A 15,622-nucleotide genomic window follows, 5' to 3' on the forward strand; every position below is an offset into this window, starting at 1 on the left:
GCTCAGCCATGATCGCATTGAATGGCGGAGCAGGCTCGAGGTGCCGAATGGCCTACTCCTGCTCCTACTTTCTGTGAATGTTTCTGCACTCCTTCAGCAGCCCAATGCAAAATAATCCGGAGTTTAACAGCTTGACGCCTTGTTTCTCAGTTTAATGCCTCAGTCTTAATAGTCCCTCTATAAACGTATTTCTGTCCGTGTTATTGGTTCTGACCATGGCTATTTTCTGCTCCCCTTTGCTTCCCTGAGACAGTCACATATGTTTCAGGATGTTCTTCCCTCTGGCAGCAGGGAGGTAACTAATCATACCTGACCTGCTCAGGGCTGCAGAAAAGTCTGTCTATTCCGCCGATGATAGAATTTCTCACCAGTATCGCTCTCCTATCCCTGGGCCCCACCTGCCTCTCACCCCCGCCCCACTGCGTGTCCTCCTGCTCTCTGGTGCCGCTGATACTCAGGAAGACGATCCTCTGAGTCACTCTCTCTCGTTACCTTACAATCCCCAATACCAGGTATCTATTGGACAGCTCCAGTACTCAGGGGCTTCCTCCACTGTGACTGTGATCCTCTGAGTCACTGTCTCTCTCCACCTTACAGTCTCCAATACCAGGTATCTTTTGGACAGTTCCAGTACTCAGGGGCTTCCTCCACCTGTGACTGCGGTGTCCCTCTAGATGGTCACTCACTTCCCTCTTTGTACTCAGCCCCTGTCCTGTTCCCTCGACCTGTGAGAGCTTCAGGTTCAGGCAATAGATCTGGACCTTTTGTCAGGACAGAAATTGTATTTTAAAGTATTTTGTGAATCTACCTATTTCAATTCTCATTCTTCTTGAAGATGTTGGTTCTTCTCCCCTGTCTGGACCTTCAGCCATGGTGGTGACAGGCGTTCCCAGGCTCTGTTGCTCTGTAACAAATATAATATAAATGGGAGGGTTAGACGGAAATATTAAAATGAGGAGAATGTTGCCTTGTTAAACATGATATCAAGGCCTCCTCCCCCATCAGTACAGCAGCTGGTAGCTCTGGGATCTCAGAAAACACCATGAATATACAACTGGTGGATGTGACTGCTGTTTTACAATCATAATTCCCCATTTGTGTGTTTGCCCGTGCACGTGTGTCCATTGAAACAATCAATCAGTGGCCTTTCATTTCCCCACTGTGGAAATGTAAAAGTGATTCAGTTAATTCAGTACCAGTTTCAGACTTTGTGACTTTGTAAAATTCATTACATTGCTGTTTCACTAACGCAGCCACTAGTGGAATAAACACACAAAAGCAACAGAGGGGCAAGGAGAATGTATGAGAAATGATTAGTGGTAACATAATATGGAACACAAACGCCTTTTATAAACAATATAAATAGTGAAAGCGTAGTCCAAGCAAAGGTGGGGCTGATTAAGGACCAAAAAGGCAATCATCTTGTGGAAGCAGAGGACATGGCTGAGGTATAAATTAACACTTTGCATCCGTATTCACTAAAGGAGAGGATGCTGCCAATCGTACAATAAAGGAGGAGGTGGTAGAGAAATTGGACAGGATATAAATAGATTAGAACGATGTACTCAAATGGTCGACAGGGCTCAAAGTTGAAATGTCACCCGCTCTGCCACAATTTTCCAATCCTTGGATATGGGAAAGGTGCCAGCGGACGGGAGGGCTGCAAACATTACTTCCCTTTTCAAAAAAAGAGTGATGAACCAAATAACTACAGGCGACTCAGCTTAACATCGGTTTTGAGGAAACTCTTCGGGACAACATTTCCGAAACAAAATTAACTGTCACTTGGAAGAACATGGGTTAATTAGCAACAGCCAAAATTGATTTTTTTTTAAAGGCAAATCTAACCTGGCTGACTTGAATGAGCTAATGGATGAAATAGGACAGGGTTGATGAAGGCGGTGCAGTTGATGTTCTGTATATGAACTTTCAGAAGGCGTTTGATAAAGTACCTCGTAATAGACTTGTTAACAAAATTGGAGCCAATGATATTAAAGGAGCAGTGGCAGCGTGGATACTAAATTGGTGAAGGGACAGAAAACAGACAGAAGTTGTGAACCGATATTGTTCACACTGGAGGGAAGTTTACAGTGTCCCCAGGGGTCGGTATTAGGACCACTGCTCTTTTTGATATATTTCAGTGACATGGACTTAGGTATACAGGGCATAAGTTAAAAGTTTGTCGGTGACACGAATCTCGGAAAAGTCGTAAACCATGAGGGGGATAGCAGAAGAGTTGAGGAGGAAATAGAGACACTGGTGAAATGGGCAGACACATGGCAGGTGAAATTTAATGCAGAGAAGTGTGAAATGCTGCATTTTGGAAGGAGGAATGAGGAGATGCAATTTAAACCAACTGGTAAAATTTAAAGGGGTTGCAGGAACAGTAAAACTTGGGGGGATAGATAGAAATATCTTTGACAGTGGCAGGACAGCACGATAAAGCTTTTAGAAAAGTATATGGGAGCATTGGCTTTGTAAATTGTGGCACAGGAACATAGGAACAGGAGTAGGCCACTCATTCGTTCCAGCTTGTTCCTCCATTCAATTCGATCATGGCTGAGCTGTATCTTAACTCCATCTCCCCACCTTGGTTCCATAACCCTAAATACCATTGCCTAACACAAATCTATCAATCACAGTTTTGCCATTTTCAATTGACCGAGACTCAACAGCTTTTTGAGGGCGAGTGTTCCAGATTTCCACTAAACTGTGTCTGAAGAAATGCTTTCTAACATCACCCCTGAACGGCCTCGCTCTGAGTTTAAGGTTATGCCCACTTTTTCTGGACTGGTCCACCGAAGGACATAGTTAACTCTTTCTGTCCTAGCCATTCGTTTGATCATCTTAAACACCTCAATTAGATCACCCCTTAATCTTATATAATCAATGGAATAAAAGCTTCATCTGTGCAATCTATCCTCATAATTTAAAGCTTTTAGCCCCGGTATCGTTCTGGTGAATCTGAACTGCACCACCTCCAAAGCCAAGATATTGTTGCCGAGGTGCGGTTCTCTAAATGGGTCTAACCAGAGCTCTGTACAGCTGGAACAGGACTTCTACCCATTTGTATTCCAGCCCTCGAGATAAAGCCCAACGTTTCATTCGACTTTTACTTATTTTTGGTACCTATCAACTAGCTTCTAGTGATTCCTGTACTTGGACCCCTAGGTCTCTCTGCTCATCCACAGTTCCTAACTTATAACCATTTAGAAAATTCTCTGATTTATCCTTTTGAGCTCCAACGTGAATGAGCTAATTTTTCTGAAGTGAGGGGAGTGCGACAAACTCACTCAATCCATTCCAGGAGGACGGGTTCTCCGGCGTTCTGAATGTTATTTAATGTTGGTGTCGCGAGTCTAACGCTCTCGAATGTATATGTGGATACGGTGCCAAGATGTAATTAGAGTGGGAGGAGGCTCCCGTGGAGTACAAAGACAGCATAGACCACTTGAGCCGAATGGACTGTTTCTCTGCTGCAGTTTCTATGTAAATCTAATCTGCCCTGAACAGTCAAAAACTACAATCTCTGTGACTGTGACCATGGTGTGTAACCCTTCCTTGTCCATGATTCACCTTCCAACAGCATTCGATATAGTCTCATCTGGCATCCTTTTCCATGTTCCCTGTCTCCATTGTCCATCCCATAAAAATGTTTTTTAATTTGCTAATGGCATCTGGCGTCGCTGGCAAGGCCAGCATTTATTGACCATCCCTAGTGGTCCTCGAGAAGGTGGTGGTGAGCCACCTTCTTCAACTGCTGCAGTCTGTGTGGTGAAGGTACTCCCACAGCGCTGTTAGGGAGTTCCAGGATTTTGACCCAGCGACGAAGGATCGGTGATATACTTCCAAGTCAGGATGGTGTGTGACTTGGAGGGGAACTTGGAGGTGGTGGTGTTCCCATGCACCTGCTGCCCTTCTCCTAGGTGGAAGTGGTCGCGGGTTCGGGAGGTGCTGCTGAAGAAGCCTTGGCGAGTTGCTGCAGTGCATCTTGTAGATTGTACACACTGCAGCCACGGTACGCTGGTGGTGGAGGGAGTGAATGTTTAAGGTGGTGGATGGGGTGCCAATCAAACGTGCTGCTTTGTCCTGGATGGTGTCGAGCTTCTTGAGTGCTGTTGGAGCTGCACTAATCCAGGCAAGTGGGGAATATTCCATCACAGTCCTTACTTGTGCCTTGTAGATGGTGGGAAGGCTTTGGGGAGTCAGGAGGTGCGAAACGCCGCAGAATACCCAGCCTCTGACCTGCTCTTTTTGTCACAGTATTTATGTGGCTGGTCCAGTTAAGTTTCTGGTCAATGGTAAGCCCCAGGATGTTGATGGTGGGGGATTCGGTGATGAAAATGCCTTTGAATGTCAAGGGGAGGCGGTTAGACTCTCACTTGTTGGAGATAGTCATTGCCTGGCACTTCTGTGGTGCGAACATTACCTGTCACTTATAAGCCCAAGCCTGAACGTCGTCCGGGTCTTGTTGCATGTGGGCATGGACTACTTCATTATCTGATGAATTGTGAATGGCGCTGAACACTGTGCAGTCATCAGCGAACTTCCCCATTTCTGACCTTATGTTGGAGGGAAGGACGTTGATGAAGCAGCTGAAGATGGTTGGGCCTAGGAAATTGCCCTGAGGAACTCCTGCCTCGGTATCCTGGGGCTCTGATGATTGACCTTCAACCACCACAACCATCTTCCTTTGTGCTAGGTATGACTCAAGCCAGTGGAGTGTTCCCCCGATTCCCACTGACTTCAATTTTACGAGGCCTCCTTGATGCCACAGTTGGTCAAATGCTGCCTTGATGTCAAGGGCAGTCACTCTCACTTCCCCTCACGTCTGGAATTCAGCTCCTTTGTCCATCTTTGGACCAAGGTCGGAAGCCGAGTGGTTTTTGTGGAACCCAAACTGGGCATCATTGAGCAGGTTATTGGTAAGTGCCGCTTGCTAGCACTGTCGACGACACTTTCCATCAATTGGCTGATCATTGAGGGTAGATTGATGGGGCGGTAATTGGCCAGGTTGGATTTGTCCTGCTTTTTGTGGACAGGACATACCTGGGCAGTTTTCCACATTGTCGGATAGATGCCAGTGTTGTAGCTTTACTGGAACAGCTTGGCTAGAGGCGCGACTAGTTCTGGAGCACAAGTCTTCAGCATGATAGCTGGGATGTTGTCGGGGCCCATATCCATTGCTGTGTGCAATGCAGTCAGCCATTTCTTGATGTCACGTGCGAACAGTATGTTTAAATCTGAGACACTGATTGGGATGGGGAGGGAACAGAATTCCTGGCAGCGGCCAAAGACCATGTCTTTGGTCTTCCCAATGTTTAATTGGAGAAATGTGTAGCTCATCACAGATGGATGTTGGACAAGCAGCGTGAGAAAGCAGAGTCAGTGGAGTGTTCGAGAGAGCCAGTGGAGATGTGGAGCAGAGTGTCGTCAGGGTACATGTGAAAGCTGACCACTTGTCTTCGGCTGTCTCCAAGGGGTAGCACGTGGATGAGAAATAGGAGGGGGTGAGGATAGATCCATGGGGGACTCCAGAGGGAATAGTGCGGGAGCGGGAAGAGAAGCCATTGATGGAGATTCTCTGGCTACGACTGGATGGGTAAAAGTGGAACCAAGTGACTGCAGTCCCACTGAGCTGGACAACGGGGGTGAGGCGTTGGAGGATGTTGCGCTCGACCGTGTCAAATATGGCAGAGGTCGAGAAGAATGAGGAGGGATGGTTTACCACGGTCACAGTTTCAGAATGTATCGATTGGGACTTTGGTTACTGCCATTTCAGTGCTGTGGCAGGAGCAGAAACCCGATTGGAGAGACTCAAATATGAGGCTGTGAAAAAGATGGGCAGAAATTCGGGAGGTGACAAAGCATTGAGGAAAGGGAGGCTGGAGATGGAGATGCATCTGCCTGACTCTTCACCCACGTGTCAAACGGGAACAGTCTCTGATCAAACCCTCTTCTGTGACATACACAAGCCTTATTTGTGATTTAATATTTTAGAAGTAGTTAAACTCATTTCACTTTTACAGAATATACTACGCGCTCTGGCTGGGCGACTAGAATCTCCCAGTTCCACCGGAGGAGTTTGCTTGTTCCAGCTACAGAATTAGAGCAATGTTTTTGATGTTCTCTTTATACCAAACTGTCTCAGAAAATGCAGCATCGTCACCTCCTGTTTTACATCGAATTAACAGCAGAGAAACAAGCTATTCAGCCAAAGTGGTCTGTGCCACTTTATGGTCCACACGAGCCTGCTGCCAGCGCTCTTCATCTAACCCCATCAGCATTACCTTATAATCCTTTCTCCCTCATGCAGTTATAATGGGGAACAAAGAAATGGCAGACCAATTAAATACAAATTTAATGGCATAGTGGTTAGCACTGTTGCCTCACAGCGCCAGGGACCCGGGTTCGAATCCGGCCTCGGGTGACTGTCTGTTTGGAGTTTGCACATTCTCCCCATGTTTGCGTGGGTTTCCTCCGGGTGCTCCGGTTTCCTCCCACAGTCCAAAGATGTGCGGGTTAGGTTGATTGGCTATGATAAATTGACCCTTAGTGTTAGGGGGATTAAATACATGGGGTTACGGGGATAGGGTGGGATATGTGTTGGTGTAGGGGTTACGGGGATCTGGTGGGATATGTGTCGGTGCAGGCTCGATGGGCCGAAATGGCCTCTATCTGCACTGTGGGGTTTCTGTGATTCTGTGATTCTGTGAAATTCTGGTTCTGTCTTCACAAAGGAGGACACATTGAAACGTATAATATTCTAACAGGTCTAGACAGACTAGATGCAGGAAGGATGTTTCCGATCGTGGTGGAGTCCAGAACCAGGGGGTCACAGTCTTAGGATAAGGGGTAAGCCATTTAGGACTGAGATGAGGAGGAATTTCTTCACGCAGAGAGTGGTGAACTTGTGGAATTCCCTGCCACACAAGGCAGTTGGGGCCAATTCATTAAATATATTCAAGAAGGAGTTAGATATATTTCTTAAGGCTAAAGGGATCAAGGGGTATGGGGAGAAAGCAGGGACAGGGTACTGAATTTGGATGGTCAGCCATGACCTCATTGAATGGCGGAGCAGGCTCGAGGCATCGAATGGCCTGCTCCTGCTCCTATCTTCTATGTTTCTATCAAACACCTCATTCAATGTATATTTTACTTGGTGAGGCTCAGCAACATGGAACTTTCCTTCTGACCGACCCTGTACAATTCAAGTGATGTTGTTCATCCGTACCCCCACAGGATCAGCGCCCCCTCCCCCAAACTGACTCAGCCCCCCGCCACCTCACTGGCCCAGATACCCGGCCCTATGGCCCATCACTCCGCACTCTCCCACGCTGGTCCAGGCCTCCGCCCCCCACACCCACTGGCCCACCCCCCGCCACCTCACTGGTTTCAGATACCCGCCACCTCTGGCCCAGATAACCACCACCTCACTGGCCCAGATACCCAACCCCCCCACTGACCCAGCCCCCGCCACCTCATTGGTGCACGTGCCCGCTACCTCACTGTCCCAGCCCCCTGTAGCCCCCGCACTCCGCAACCCCCCCACACTGGCCCAGGCCTCCGCCCCCTACGACCCAGCACTCCACAGCCCCCCCACACTGGCCCAGCCCCCTGCCACCTCACTGGCCCAGCCACCCGCCACCTCTGCCCCTGCACTCCACACCCCCCACACGCACTGGCCCAGGCCTCCACCGCCCACACGCACTGGCCCAGACCCCCGCACCCTCACCATAACTGAAGAAGTTACGGATAGCATTAGATTGAAAGAAGAAGATTATAATGTTGCAAAGAATAATAGTAAGCCTGAGGATTGGGGGAGATTCAAAAACCAGCAAAGCTTGACCAAAACATTGATGAGGGGAAAAAAAAATTGAGAGAAAACTAGCAAGAAATATAAAAGCAGATTGTAAGAGCCTCTACAAGTATGTAAAAAGGAAGAGAGTAGTAAAAGTAAACATTGGTCTCTTAGAGGCTGAGACAGGAGAAATTATTAAGGGGAATAAGGAAATGGCAGAAACGTTAAACAAATACAAACTTTGTATCTGTCTTCACAGTAGAAGACACAAAAAGCATACCAAAAATGGTAGGGAACCAAGGGTCTAATGAGGGTGAGGAACTTAACGTAATTAATATAAGTAGAGAAAAAGTACTAGAGAAACTAATAGGACTGAAAACCGACAAATCCCCTGGACCTGTCGGCCTACATCCTAGGGTTCTAAAAGAGGTGGCTGAAGAGATAGTGGATGCATTGGTTTTGATCGTCCAAAATTCCCTAGATTCTAGAATGGTCCCAGCGGATTGGAAGGTCGCAAATGTAACACCGCTATTCAAGAAAGGAGGGAGAGAGAAAACAGGAAACTACAGGCCAGTCATCGGGAAAATGCTGGAATCCATTGTTAAGGAAGTTGTATCAGGGCACTTAAAAATCATAACATGATTAGGCAGAGTCAACATGGTTTTATGAAAGGGAAATCATGTTCGACAAATTAGAGTTTTTTGAGGATGTAACTAGCAGGATAGATAAAGGGGAAACAGTGGATGTAGTATATTTGGATTTCCAAAAGGCATTCGATAAGGTGCCACATAAAAGGTTAGGGCTCTTAGGGTTGGGGGTAATAAAGCAGCATGGATAAAGGATTGGTTAACGGACAGAAAACAGAGTGTAGGGATAAATGATCTTTTTCAGTTTGGCAGGCTGTACCAAGTGGGGTGCCACAAGGATCAGTGTTGGGGCCTCAGCTATTTACAATCTACATTAATGACCTAGATGAAGGGATCGAGTGTAATGTATCCAAGTTTGCTGACGATACAAATCTAGGTGGGACAGTAAGCTGCGAGGGGAACACAGAGCCTGCAAAGGGATATAGAGAGACTAATTGAGTGGGTAGGCAGGTGGCAGATGCAGTATAATGTAGGGAAATGTGAGGAAGAATAGAAAAACACAATACTTTTTAAATGGTGAAAAACTTTCAAATGCTGGTGATCAGAGAGGTTTGTGTGTTCACATGCAAGAAACACAGAAAGCTAACATGCAGGTAGAGCAAGCATAAGGAAGGCAATGGTATGTTGGCCTTCATTGCAAGCGGCCTGGAGTATAAGAGTAAGGAATTCTTGCCACAGTTGTACAGGGCCTTGGTGAGACCACACCTGGAGTACTGTGCAGAGTTTTGGTCTCCTTATCTAAGGAAGGATATACTTGCCTTAGAGGCGGTGCAAAGAAGGTTCACTTGATTGATTCCTGGGATGAGAGAGCTGTCCTATGAGGAGAGACTGTGTAGAATGTGCCGATACTCTATGGAGTTTAGAAGAATGAGGTGTGATCTCATTGAAACATATAAGATTCTGAAGGAGATTGACAGGGTAGATGCTGCGAGGTTGTTTCCCCTGGCTTGAGTGTCTAGAACTAGGGGGCATAGTCTCAGGATAAGTGTTCGGCCATTAAAGACTGAGGTGAGGAGGAATTTCTTCACTCAGAGGGTTGTGACTCTTTGGAATTCTCTGCCCCAGAGGGCTGTGAATGCTGAGTCATTGAGTACATTCAAGGCTGAGATAGATAGATTTTTGGACTCTAGGGGAATCAAGGGATATGGAGATCGGGCGGGAGAGTGGAGTTGAGGTCGATGATCAGCCATGATCGTATTGAACGGTGGAACAGGCTCTAGAGGCTGTGTTGCCTACTCCTGCTCCTACTTCTTACGTAATAACGCTGTGTTCAGCATTCAGTATCTGACAATACTCCATATCTGCTGGTCACAGGCTATAGGTTTGTCTCTGAATCGTGATCAATGAATTGATTTTTATTAGATTCCCTGTTCAACCTTTGCCCTTGATTTGTCACCAGATCTGAGCTATTTTAACACTGAGATCTGAAGGTGTCGGTGTGAGTTCTGCCCCACCTAACAAACAGACACGTGTCCATCTGCTGGGCTCTGCCCCAGAGTCACTTCTTAGATAAAACCACTTTACTTTAAAACATGCAAAAGATTCAGTGTGACTGTATGTTTAGAGACAGAAACGGATCTCACTTCACATCCCATTGCACAGCCTCATGCTGGATAATTGTGCTCGGTGGTCAGACTTGCCCAGTCTCATTCTCACCATTTCCTGCCTCACTTTGTAACCTGTGTGTACTGTCCCCAGGACCAGTGTGTATCTGAGTCAATGGGACTCTCTCTGACCTTTCTCCCCATTCCATCTCTAGGACCAGTGTGTATCTGAGTCACTGGGACTGTCTCTGACCTTTCTCCACAGTCCATCTCCAGGACCAGTGTGTATCTGAGTCAATGGGACTCCCTCTGACAATTCTCGCCAGTCCATCCCCAGGACCAGTGTGTATCTGAGTCAATGGAACTCCCTCTGACCATTCTCGCCAGTCCATCTCCAGGACCAGTGTGTATCTGAGTCAATGGGACGCTATCTGACCTTTCTCCCCGGTCCATCTCCAGGACCAGTGTGTATCTGAGTCAGTGGGATTCTCTCTGACCTTTCTCCCCAGTCCATCTCCAGGACCAGTGTGTATCTGATTCACTGGGACTCTCTCTGACCTTTCTCCCCAGTCCACCTCCAGGACCAGTGTGTATCTGAGTCAATGGGACTCCCTCTGACCTTTCTCCCCAGTCCATCTCCAGGACCAGTGTGTATCTGAGTCAATGGGACTCTCTCTGACCTTTCTCCCCAGTCCATCTGCAGGACCAGTGTGTATCTGAGTCAATGGGACTCTCTCTGACCTTTCTCCCCAGTCCATCTCCAGGACCAGTGTGTACCTGAGTCAATGGGACTCTCTGACCTTTCTCCCCAGTCTATCTCCAGGACCAGTGTGTATCTGAGTCAATGGGACTCTCTCTGACCTTTCTCCCCAGTCCATCTCCAGGACCAGTGTGTATCTGAGTCAATGGGACTCTCTCTGACCTTTCTCCCCGGTCCATCTCCAGGACCAATGTGTATCTGAGTCAATGGGACTCTCTCTGACCTTTCTCCCCAGTCCATCTCCAGGACCAGTGTGTATCTGAGTCAGTGGGATTCTCTCTGACCTTTCTCCCCAGTCCATCTCCAGGACCAGTGTGTATCTGATTCACTGGGACTTTCTCTCTGCCCATTCTCCCCAGTCTAACTCCAGGACCTGTGTGTATCTGAGTCAATGGGACATTCTGACCTTTTTCCCCAGTCCATCTCCAGGTCCAGTGTCTATTTGAGTCAATAGGACTTTCTGACCTTTCTCCCCTGTCCATCTCCAGGACCAGTGTGTATCTGAGTCAATGGGACTCTCTCTGACCTTTCTCCCCAGTCCTCTGCAGGACCAGTGTGTATCTGAGTCAATGGGACTCTCTCTGACCTTTCTCCCTGGTCTATCTCCAGGACCAGTGTGTATCTGAGTCAATGGCACTCTCTCTGACCTTTCTCCCTGGTCTATCTCCAGGACCAGTGTGTATCTGAGTCAATGGGACTCTCTGACCTTTCTCCCCAGTCCATCTCCAGGACCAGTGTGTATCTGAGTCAATGGCACTCTCTCTGACCTTTCTCCCTGGTCTATCTCCAGGACCACTGTGTATCTGAGTCAATGGGACTCTCTCTGACCTTTCTCCCCAGTCTATCTCCAGGACCAGTGTGTATCTGAGTCAATGGGACTCTCTCTGACCTTTCTCCCCAGTCTATCTCCAGGACCAGTGTGTATCTGAGTCAATGGGACTCTCTGACCTTTCTCCCTGGTCTATCTCTGGAAGCTCTGTGAATCGGAAGGGTTCTCTCCGGTCGGTGCTCACAATCCTGCGCTGGTTCACCTACTGTCGTTCCTCAGTCTAAAATCCCTGTTTCCTTCCAGCTGTGGACCTTCCTCAATCACTCCGTCATTCACCAGGAGATCTAATTATGTTAGAGCAGAAAATTAGAACAATATATATTGAAAGCGTGAAATAATGTAATGTAGGCTTTTAATCTGCTTACTAAAAATCCAATTTGAAGGCCGAGTATTTGTTTGATTTTGTGCCTTTCCTCAGATCCCCAGTTGCGAGGCTGTGTGTTTAGTTTGGAAATTTTCCTCATAGTAAATTTCCGCCCTCCTGAGACTCCCCAATTCTCACTGCTCTGGGTGGAAATGCGCCATTTTCTGTGCGGAGTTACTGCCCAGAACGGTGACCCTGTGAATCCGCTCCCTCCCTCGCTGTGATCTAAACTCGGGGCTGAGCAGCCACTATCGGGCCGGGTGCTGAATGGAGACGAGTTCCCTCAGTCACAGAGCAGGCCCTGTAACCCGGACAACCAGCCTGTGTCTGAGCCTCACTCACCGACCAACCCACGCCATGCCGCGCTGCCCAGCACTGCGCCTGCGCGGAATGGCAAGAGAGTGGCACTGCGCCTGTGCGGTATTGTGATCATTAATAACTAGACATTCTTATTATGAACACAGCTAGCTTCTAAGCTAGTCACTTTATTTAGTAATATGAGGACTTCAGCCCATGAGGACTTCTACAGCATCATTCTAGATGTTTCCATCTTGACTACTGCCTTGTGGGTAGCCTAGTGCATCGTGGGTAGTGTAGTCTTAAACACATACAGCTGGGTAGTGTAGTCTTATATACATACAGCTATATACAGCTCTACGGCTCCACCTAGTGTCCACTATAGAATGACATGTTATTGATCATTACATCCCCCTTTCTTTGAGGTTAAACAAAATCAATATCAATCAACTTTCAAGAAAAACAATAAAGATGATATCAGTAACACTTTTGTTAGTGCTCTATAAACATATAAACATTTTCACAACAGTCAACACATTTTCATAGCTTTACATTATACTCAAAGGTTAAGCCTATCAGGCTTCTTTACTTCACGTGTGGATCTTCTCAACACGGGAAAGTCTGATGTGTATTCATGAGATGGTTCTGGTGGTGATTGACAAGATGCAGTTGTGGCATTGTCATCAATCTGCTCTTGGATAGTTTCTTGTGTTTTCAGGAGGGAACGGCGGTTCCTCCTGAGAATCAGTCGTCAGTCGTTCCTCAGTTCTAACAGTGTATGACCTTGGTCGTACTTCCTCAAGAACTGTAGCTTTCCTGCTCCATGCATCTGGATCCTCAATCCTGACAACACCATCCCTTGTCAATGGTTTTAGAGGTTTGGATGACTTGTCATAGTATGATTTCTGTTTCAGCTTTAACAGTTGATGTCTCTGTCTCAGTTCCTTACTTTGCTTTTCTTCTGCACTGCAGGGTAGTGTGGTGCACAACTTGCGACCCATTAGTAGTTCACCAGGAGAAGAACCACAGTCTAAAGGTGAGGCTCGGTAGCTCAGCAGGGCGAGATAAGGATCAGACTTGCTTTCTGTCGCTTTCTTCAATAGCTGCTTGAGAACCTGAACTACTTTCTCTGCCTTACCATTTGACTGAGCATACAGAGGACTGGATGTGATGTGCTGAAAGTCATACTGTGCTGCAAACCGTTGCCACTTCTTACAGTTGAAGCGCGGACCATTGTTGCTAATGGCAATCCTGGGAATTCCATGTCTGGCGAAGATGGATTTCACATGCATTATGACACTGCTTGCTGTGGTGCTTGAGAGCAGTGCCATCTCAGGATAGTTAGAATAGTAGTCAATCACTAATAGATATTCTTTACCATTTAAATGAAAAAGGTCCATACCAAACTTATGCCATGGTGCTGTTGGTATGTCAGCTACTATCATTGGTTCCTTTGTTTGTTTGTTTTGGTGTTTCTGACATGTCTCACATTTGCCTATCATGTTCTCAATGTCCTGATTTATGCCAGGCCAATAAACAGTGTCTCTTGCTCTCCTTTTGCATTTATCAATTCAGAGGTGTCTCTCATGAATCCTTTTGAGCATGTCTTGATGTAGAGCCTGTGGAATGACTATTCTGCTCTGTTTTAGTAATAGTCCACTTGCGACACTCAATTCTGACCTTATGTGAAAATATTTTGGACAGGAACCTTTTGGCCAACCATGATGAATGTTCTCTATTACTGTTTGTAATACTGTATCATTTACTGTTTCTTCTGCTATTTGCTTTGATTTTGCGTCGGACATGGGCAGCGCAGCAGTAACCATACTCACATGAACATCCACGTCTTCTTCAGTAGAGCTCACATGACTCAATGTGGGTGCTCGGGATCGTGCATCTGCTAACACTATATATTTGCCTGGTGTGTAGATCAGTTCAAAGTCATATCTTTGCAGCTTCATCATGAGTTGTTGAATCCTTGGAGACACCTCATTCAGATTTTTTTATGATGGCAACCAGTGGGCTGTGGTCTGTCTCAACTGTGAAGGTGGGAAGTCCATATATGTAGCCATGAAACTTTTCTAGTCCAACTACCAAGCCTAGACATTCCTTTTCAATCTGGGCGTATCAACACTCAGCATCAGTCATAGACCTGGAGGCATAGGCAGCAGGTTTCCAATCTTCACCCTCTGCTTGTAGCAAGACCGCGCCTAGGCCATCTTTTGATGCATCCATTGACACTTTGATTCTCTTTGTTGGGTCAAAGAAGGTGAGTACAGGTGTGGTTGTCAGCACTGTTTTGAGATTCATCCAACCTTGTTCATGCCTTTCCGTCCATGCAAACTCATTTCTTTTATGTAGCACGTCTCGCAGACAGGCTGTCTTGGCTGACAAGTTAGGAATGAACTTTCCAATGAAGTTTATCATCCCCATGATGCGTAGCACTCCTTTTTTGTCAGTGGGTCGGGGCATTTTGAGTATGGCGTTTACTTTTTCCATATCTGGCTCTATTCCTTTACCAGATAGATTATCTCCTAGGAAAGTGACTTCCTGGACGCCAAACTGACACTTCGCTTTGTTGAGCTTCAGTCCATTCCGGTGTATGCTCTGTAGCACTTTAGTCAGCCTCTCATTGTGTTCTTTCAGTGTGGAGCCCCAGATGATGATATCATCAACATAGACCCGAACTGCTTCCAGACCTTCAATTATGTGTTCCATCACTCTATGAAAGATTTCAGAAGCAGATATTATCCCGAAAGGCATTCTGAGGAAACAATACCTGCCAAATGGTGTGTTGAAGGTACAGTATTTGGTGCTCTCTTCATCCAGTTTTAGTTGCCAAAATCCTTGTGAGGCATCGAACTTTGTAAAGTATCTGGCACCTGACATTTCACTGGTGATTTCTTCTCGCTTGGGAATCTGGTAGTGTTCACGTTTTATGTTTGCATTTAAGTCCTTTGGATCCATGCATATTCTTAGATCGTTGTTCTTTTTCTTTACACATACCATGGAGTTAACCCAGTCTGTTGGCTCTTCAACTTTCCTGATGACTCCTAGTGTGGTCATTCTGTCCAGTTCATTCTTGAGCCGGTCACGCAGGGGTGCTGGAACTCTTCGTGGAGCATGTACCACTGGCTGAGCATTCTCTTTTAGCTGGATCTTGTAAGTGAATGGTAGAATTCCAAATCCTTTGAACACATCCTGGAAGTTATTTACTACAGAATCCACTGAGTCATCTGGTCTGCTTATTGTACAGTTTATACGGTATACTCTCTTGACCAGTTCTAAGTCATCACAAGCTTTGTCACCCAGTAGTGAATCAAGTCATTCAGCCACAACAGAAAACATGAGATGATGCACTTTGTCTTTGACTGTCACTT

At 46.6% G+C, this 15,622-nt stretch overlaps 1 pseudogene; it reads right to left on the reverse strand.

Moving 5' to 3' along the window:
- The window catches only part of LOC147084739 (uncharacterized), a 177,290-nt pseudogene extending 176,367 nt beyond the window's left edge, over window positions 1-923 (reverse strand).
- Between the last annotated feature and the right edge of the window lie 14,699 nt (window positions 924-15,622).

Source organism: Somniosus microcephalus, unplaced genomic scaffold (assembly GCF_052327205.1).
Source record: "Somniosus microcephalus isolate GS21.2 unplaced genomic scaffold, FLI_Smic_1.0 unresolved_chr9, whole genome shotgun sequence".
NCBI classification, from domain to species: domain Eukaryota; kingdom Metazoa; phylum Chordata; class Chondrichthyes; order Squaliformes; family Somniosidae; genus Somniosus; species Somniosus microcephalus.